The following is a 7,337-nucleotide window of genomic DNA, read 5'->3' on the forward strand; positions in this document are numbered from 1 at the left end:
TTGAGGGTACCTGCATCATCATCACAAAGGCAGGCTTGAGGGTACCTGCATCATCATCACAAAGGCAGGCTTGAGGGTACCTGCATCATCATCACAAAGGCAGGCTTGCCAGAAGGAGTAGCAAGTATTCCTACAAGAATGATTTCCCTTTCAAGGTTCCATCTTGTCCCTTTCTTACTTGTATTTTTATCGCCAAGCCACCCAAATTTAATGACCATTTAATTGCTTTTATCTACAGTTGAGTGCCCCCTTCTGTTGGAAAACCTATTTTATATAAACTAAACCATGGGCAATTACCTATCAAAAGCGGATATATTTAAATTCCTGCGGAAAGTAGATGAGGCATTTCTCATCAGTCATCAAACCACCCAAGGTTAGATCCCAGGGAAGGGTTGCACTGGAACTAAGTGTGCAGAATTCCATAAGCATCCTAGTTCTTACCAGAAGCCCACTGTCCACTGCTGTCCCCATGGAGTCCCCACAGAGCCCACTGCTCTCTGCAGCCCCCACAGAACCCACTGTTCTTTGCAGCCCCCACCACCAAGTGCAAGTCTTGGGATCTAGCCTCATTGCAAGGATTTTTCTGTATATTGTGCTAGATGCTTTAGGTAGGCTCTAAATATACTTCTTTGCTACCTTTTCCCACATTTTCTTGATTTTTCTCTACTTCAGAGACTGTTTTAAAAAAGGAACAAAACCTTCATTGCTAAGTACCGTCTCATCCCCTAGTAGGAAAAGACCTTTGAACAGTTCTAATCAACAAAACATAAATGTCTTTTCTTTTCTTTTCTTTTCTTTTCTTTCCTTTCCTTTCCTTTCCTTTCCTTTCCTTTCCTTTCCTTTCCTTTCCTTTCCTTTCCTTTCCTTTTCTCTTCTTTCCTTTTCTCTCCCAATGGGATATACATTATTCTTTCCCCCTCACTGAAGAGGGCTAACATAGTTTGGTTAGCTTGTCTAAGGCTGAAGATTAAAAGCAGCAGTGAAGACCCCATCTACAGTCTGATCCCAGATCACTCCTGTTTAGGTCCTGCTTTCTGCTGTTTATGATCCCATAGGCAATTTTTTCTTCTAGTACTATCTCAGCCTCTGGTTGTGTTTAAACTTGAAAATGTTTAGCTGGTACCCTCTTGACCATCATCACAGCTGTTTGTAGAGAAACACAAACAATAAGTGTATAATTAAACAAGAATAACTGTCTACTTCAAAATTATATTAATTTAAATAATGTTTTCTGCAGTTATGAACAAAACCCAAGGTCTCCTTTGCCTATCACATAGTCTTGCATAAGTACAAAATTAAGTACTTTTAATCAGCCATGGTGATCTGATATCCCCTGTGGCTCTACCTTCTTTAGAAGTCAGAGCTTTTATATCAAGTACTTCTGAATTAACTAGGAAAGAGAAAGACCATGGTGGCCTTTGTTCCCTATTGTGGGCCAGGCCTGAGAAATTGCACATCTCATGTCACATAAGAGCTCAGTCAGATGACCACAGCCGGCACCAGAGATGCTGGTAAACATGGCCATCTTGAGCCTGGGAAAATGGGTAAATGGATTTGGGTGACACGTGACGGTCTACCTACCTCAGCAGTCCATCCGCCTTGACAATAGCAGCATAGCTCTCCTGGCAAAGATCTGAGCCACTGCCATATCCTGAGTAGGTAAACTGGACCACCAACAGATGGAGAGTCACCCCAGGATCCAACAGCATCCATTGTCTCCTTTTGTAGAGCATTTTTAACCTTCTAGATCACAAACCCACCTGTAATGTAAGAGAGTTTGAGACTTTGGTTGGTTTCAGTCCAGGAGAGGTATCAGTGAAACAATATCAGACAATTACCGAGCTCAGGTGCCTGGCTCTCTACACCTTTGTGAGCCATTAGATACAGTTCTGGACACACATTGGCGCATGACAGAACTGAGCAGAAGCAAAATCAACGGGAAATGGGGCCATTTTTAGCCAGCACCTTGTAATGCCTGGCCAGCCCCACCTGCTGAACTGCACGGACACTCAGTTTGGTTTGTATTTTAATAGGACAGGAGAGATTTTTAGTTACTTGACTGCATGCTTGCCTGCCATGCCAGACAAAGAGGAGATGTTGACAGATCCTGATACTCTGTACCCAAACTCGGAAGGACCCCAATAGCCAGTGTCTACAACCAAAGAAAGTGCATTTCTTCTGACGATGTAAGATGACAGTCAAGCTAAACTGAAGGGTGGCTTTTAGAAACATGCTGTGTTGCTACAGGGTTTTGAGAAAACCACACCCCTTAAAAACCTACCATAGCATAAAACGTTCATAAATTGATCACTGCTACACCATCTCTAGCAAAATACGTTCTGCTTTATATGGTGAAAAGGAAGAGTCAGTGCCGAGCTGCCACCCATCGCTCAGGAGGCTGAGGCAGGAGAATTGCAAGTTTAAGGCCAGACTGGGCAACAGAGTGAGACTTTGTTTCCATGGGAAAGTCAGAGGAAGATTAACTGCTGCAGTCAGTGAGGTGTTGCGGATGCTTGTTTTCTGGTTCTAATGTTTGTCTCTAATATTTCTACATCACAATGTCAATATTTTTTTTCTGATCTATTGCAAAGACAAAGAAAAAGGAGAACCTTTCCAGTCCCCCGTATTGCTGTAAGAAGCCATCCTTTCTTCCGTAAAACCATTCCTGTCTCTGTCTAGACTAGCGGAGTAAAGCACGCTGAAGTGGAGTGTGGGCTTTTAAAAAATTATAGTTCTGATAAGGATTGGAGCAGATGAATTTTTTAAAGCATGAGAAGAATCCTTGCTTAGAGGATATGGAAGGACCTGGTCAGTCCCTCCTAACCCTGAGATGCCAGAGCCGGCACTCTGACCAGCATTTCCATTATTGAGAAGCTGAGAGGTAAGCTGCTTTAGTGAAGAGAATATTTTATTGGCAGAAGCTCCAAAGAGGTTCTTTCTTTAAATATTCACTGTGTTCAGCCCTGTTACCTCAGGGATTTACTTAGAACTCTGAGCAAACCTGTTCTGCATCCTTAGGCAAAGCTTAGCCATTTTCGGAGGGTTGGTGGGTGTGATTCATTTTCTTATGGACACCAAGATTCTGTCCCCAAAGATCTCTTTATTCACAAGGCCTTTTAACCCACGTTGCTGCATGAAAGTTCTGAAGCTCACGACTGAGCATTTTAACACACGAGCTGTGTCTGAGGCCGTGATTGCCCAAGTTCATTAGAACACTTGCCCTCATTACTGTCTCAGGCTCAGAGCATCCTTGTCTCACATGCTTGGCTGTTACCTGAAAATCCAAGAATGCTTTGGAATATTTGAAGCTTCTTTGAAGGGCCAAGTCATGAATCCTGGGCTCTCCTTATTTTATTCTGATAACCCGACCTAAGATGTATGCAAAGTTATTCTGGTTTTCATGACCTAAATTCATAACCCAGTAGCATTTCCTTTCCATATAACCCTTTATATACAAGAGAATCACTCGCTAGCGAGATATGATAAATAGGATACAGAGTTGAGTCTTAAACAGAGTGGAAGGAGAAACAGGAATTCAGACCTGACAGCGAGTTCAAAAGATGCCCCTAGTGCTTATTAAAGGAAACTGCCCCGTGCCCCCTGCATTTCTGTGTGTGCTGTGACAGAAGCTGTCCAAGTGAACAACACTGGAAGGCAAAGAGTCCTTCCTGATGATTGTTTGCCAGCCATGATAACAATATTTTCTACAGAGCGACATTTAGACAAGTGATAACTTTCCAACATTGGTGGTTTTCTAAGCCCATGGTTCCCCAGAATTGCAACAAACCCAGGATGCATACAATATTCACTGGGGGCTGCCCCCCAACACACACACTGACTCTTGTAACCTGGAGAAGAAAAACGGGAAAAAAAAATAAGAACACAAAACTTACGTTGTCTCTCACACTGTGCACAACAAATTCCTCTGTCTGGTGTCCAGTTGGCCCTAGGCACTCAGATGTAGCAGACTAATTTGTTAGTTTGAAAATAGTGTTAATCGCAAACTCTTCATAATCCTTCACCCTTCTGTCTTAGTGCTACTATTGCTGTGATAAATCACCACAACAAAAAGCACTGTGGGGGTAAAGGGTTTATTTGGCTTACATTTCGTTAGCACTTCATCAAAGGAAGTCAGAGCAGGAATGAAGCAGGGCAGGGCAGGAGCCTGGAGGCAGGCTCTGCTGCAGAAGCATGGAGGGTGCAGCTCACTGGCTTGCTCCCCATGGCTCACTCAGCCTGCTTTCTTACAGCCCCTATCACTAGGGGTGGGATCAGTCATAGTGGGAGGGGCCCTCACACATCAATCACTAAGTAAAACCACGCCCTGTAGAGGTGCCTGCAGCCTGATGTCATGGTTGCATTTTTTAAAATGAGGTTTCTCTTCTCCGATGACTCTATCTTGTGTCAAGCTGATAAACTTATGAAGCCCGCACACTTCTAAGAGGGTGCTTACTATGGAACAAAGACACTGCCAACTATCTCACAGACCTCACCTCAGAGAAGGGAATTTTGACTTGGAAAAACAGGTGCACACGTATGCGAGCTAAGCGTGTCACTCCCATGGACTCATCTCTGACTGTAACAAAGCGTCCCTCTACTTGCCAAAGGATAAGAAATCAATTTCATACGCACCTGTTAGCAGTGCTCCTGGATGATTTTACAGACCTAATACCATGACAAACACCAGCCATATGGCCAGTTTAGACACCTTTGACAAGAACATCTCCAGGAACATTCTGGTCAATGAAAGCTGAGATGATGGAAAAAACTCTCCCTGATTAAAATTATCTTCACCTAGAAACAGTAGCCTGCCTAAAAACCCATGTGCGGCTATCCCTAGTGTGAAATGAACAATTAACACTGAAGCAGCCAAACCTAATAATATCTCTTTGAAACCATTTTTCCCATTCCAAGAGTTACTCTTTTTAAAATGATTTACTTTACGTCCTGATGGAAGCTTCCCCTCCCCCTCTCCTCCCAGTCCCTCCCTCTTGCTCACCATCCACCCATCCACCCCTGCTCCCCTTCTCAGAAAAGAAGAGGCCTCCCATGGATATCAACCAGCCTTGGCATATCAATCGACAGCAGGACTAGGCACAACTTCTACTGAGGCTAGACAAGGCAGCCCAGTGAGGGGAAAGGGATCCAAAGGCAGGCAGCAGGGACAGAGCCAGCCCCTGTTCCTGCCTTAGGAGTCCCACGTGAAGACCCAGCTACACAACTGTTACATATGCACAAAGGCATATACATGTGCTCTCCGGTTGGTAGTTCAGTCTCTGTGAGTCCCTATGGGCTCAGGTTAGTTGAGTCTGTAGATTTTCTGGTGGTGTCCTTGAGCCCTCTGGCTCCTTCAATTCTTCCTCCTCCTCTTCGACAGGGTTCCCCAAGCTCCACTTACTGTTTGGCTGTGGGCCTCTGTATCAGTTTCCATCAGCTGCTGGGTGAAGCCTCTCTGATGGATTTATGCTAGCCTCCTGTCTGCAAGCAGAACAGAGTATCATTAATAGTGTCGGGGCGGGGTGGGCTGCCTCTCATGGCCTGGGTCTCCAGCTGGGCTAGTCACTGGTTGTCCCTTCCCTCAAATTCTGTTTCACCCTTTTCCTGGGACACCGTGAGGACAAGACAAATTGAGAGTCAGATTTTGTGGCTGGGTTGGTGTCCCCATCCCTCATTACAGGACATAGCCAGTTGAGGCTGAATATCCCCCATTGCTAGGAATCTTAGCTATGATGACCTTCATAGATCCCTGGGATTTTCCATTGTCCCATGTCTCCAGCTTGTCCCAAAGATGCAACCCTGCCAAATCCAGTTGTCTCTTCTAGTACTCTCTCAATCTGCCCTCCCCGTACCTCATCCCTCCTGTCCCCTCCCCTCCCCTCCCCAACTCAACTCCCCCCTCCCTCCACCCCACCCCCCAATATTTAATCTATTTTCCCTTCTCAGTGAGATTCAAGTGTCTCCTGGTTGGCCCTCCTTGTTACTGAGTTTCTCTGGGTCTGTGGATTGTAGCACGTTTATCCTAGACTAATGACTAACATCCACTTATAAGTGAGTACATACCATATTTGTCTTTCTAGGTCTGGGTTACCTCACTTAGGACAATCTTTTCTAATTCCATTCATTTGCTTGTAAATTTTGTGATGTCCTAGGTTTTATTTTTTATTCATTTTTTGTTTTGTTTTGTTTTGTTTTTTGAGACAGGGTTTCTCTGTGTGTAGCCCTGACTGTCCTGGAACTCACTTTGTAGACCAGGCTGGCCTCGAACTCAGAAATCCACCTGCCTCTGTCTCCCGAGTGCTGGGATTAAAGGCATGTGCCATCATGCCAGGCTGATGTCCTAGTTTTTAATGGCTTCATAATACTTCATAGTTTAGTTTAAATGAAGTATTTTCTTTTATATTTTCTTTATCTATTCTTTATCCATTTTCTTTATCCATTCTTCAGTTGAGAGGTACCTAGTGTATTAGTCAGGGTTCTTTAGAGTCACAGAACTTATGGGTAGTCTCTATATAGTAAGGGAATTTGTTGATGATTTACAGTCTGTAGTCCAACTCCAAACAATGGTCAGCAACAGCTGTGAATGGAAGTCCAAGGATCTAGCAGTTGCTTACTCCCACAAGGCAAATAGTCAAAGAAGAGGGAGTAAATCTTCCTTCTTCCAATGTTCTTATGTAGGTCTCCAGGAGAAGGTGTAGCCCAGATTAAAGGTGTGAGCCACCACACCTTTAATCCCAGATAACCTTGAACTCAGAGATCTCCCTGTCTTAATCTTCTGGAATTCATAACCACTATGCCTCAAGATGTCCATGCCAAGATCCAGGTCAGAAACTTGTATCTTCCAGCCTCCAGANTAGGATCACTGGTGAGCCTTCCAATTCTGGATTATAGTTCATTCCAGATATAATCAAGCTGACAACCAGGAATAGCCACTACAATCCATGCCTTGTCAACTTGACGCAAATAATATCTCATGTCCACATGAAACAATAACAAAGTCATGAATACACCTAACACGATATAACCATTCCTCATACAATCGCAAATGCACTTATAAATTTACAATGGGGCAGTGTCCCTTGGGAACATTCTTTTAGTGTCTCAACTTAAATACCAATTGATATTAAAGAAATTGGAAGAAAGACAAATGAACTCTTAGCAAAATAAGATAGAAGCATTCATATTACTTCATAATCCTTGTTTCTGTAGCTGGTTATTAACTACCTTCCTCTACTACCCATTCTGTATTTTCTTTACCTTCGGCAAGCACCTCAGCAGGTCTTGGTTCTTTTCCTGGAAGGGTGACCCATACCTTCATTCCTAATGGGTCTGCATCCTTT

Source organism: Mus pahari, chromosome 13 (genome assembly GCF_900095145.1).
Source record: "Mus pahari chromosome 13, PAHARI_EIJ_v1.1, whole genome shotgun sequence".
NCBI classification, from domain to species: Eukaryota; Metazoa; Chordata; class Mammalia; order Rodentia; family Muridae; genus Mus; species Mus pahari.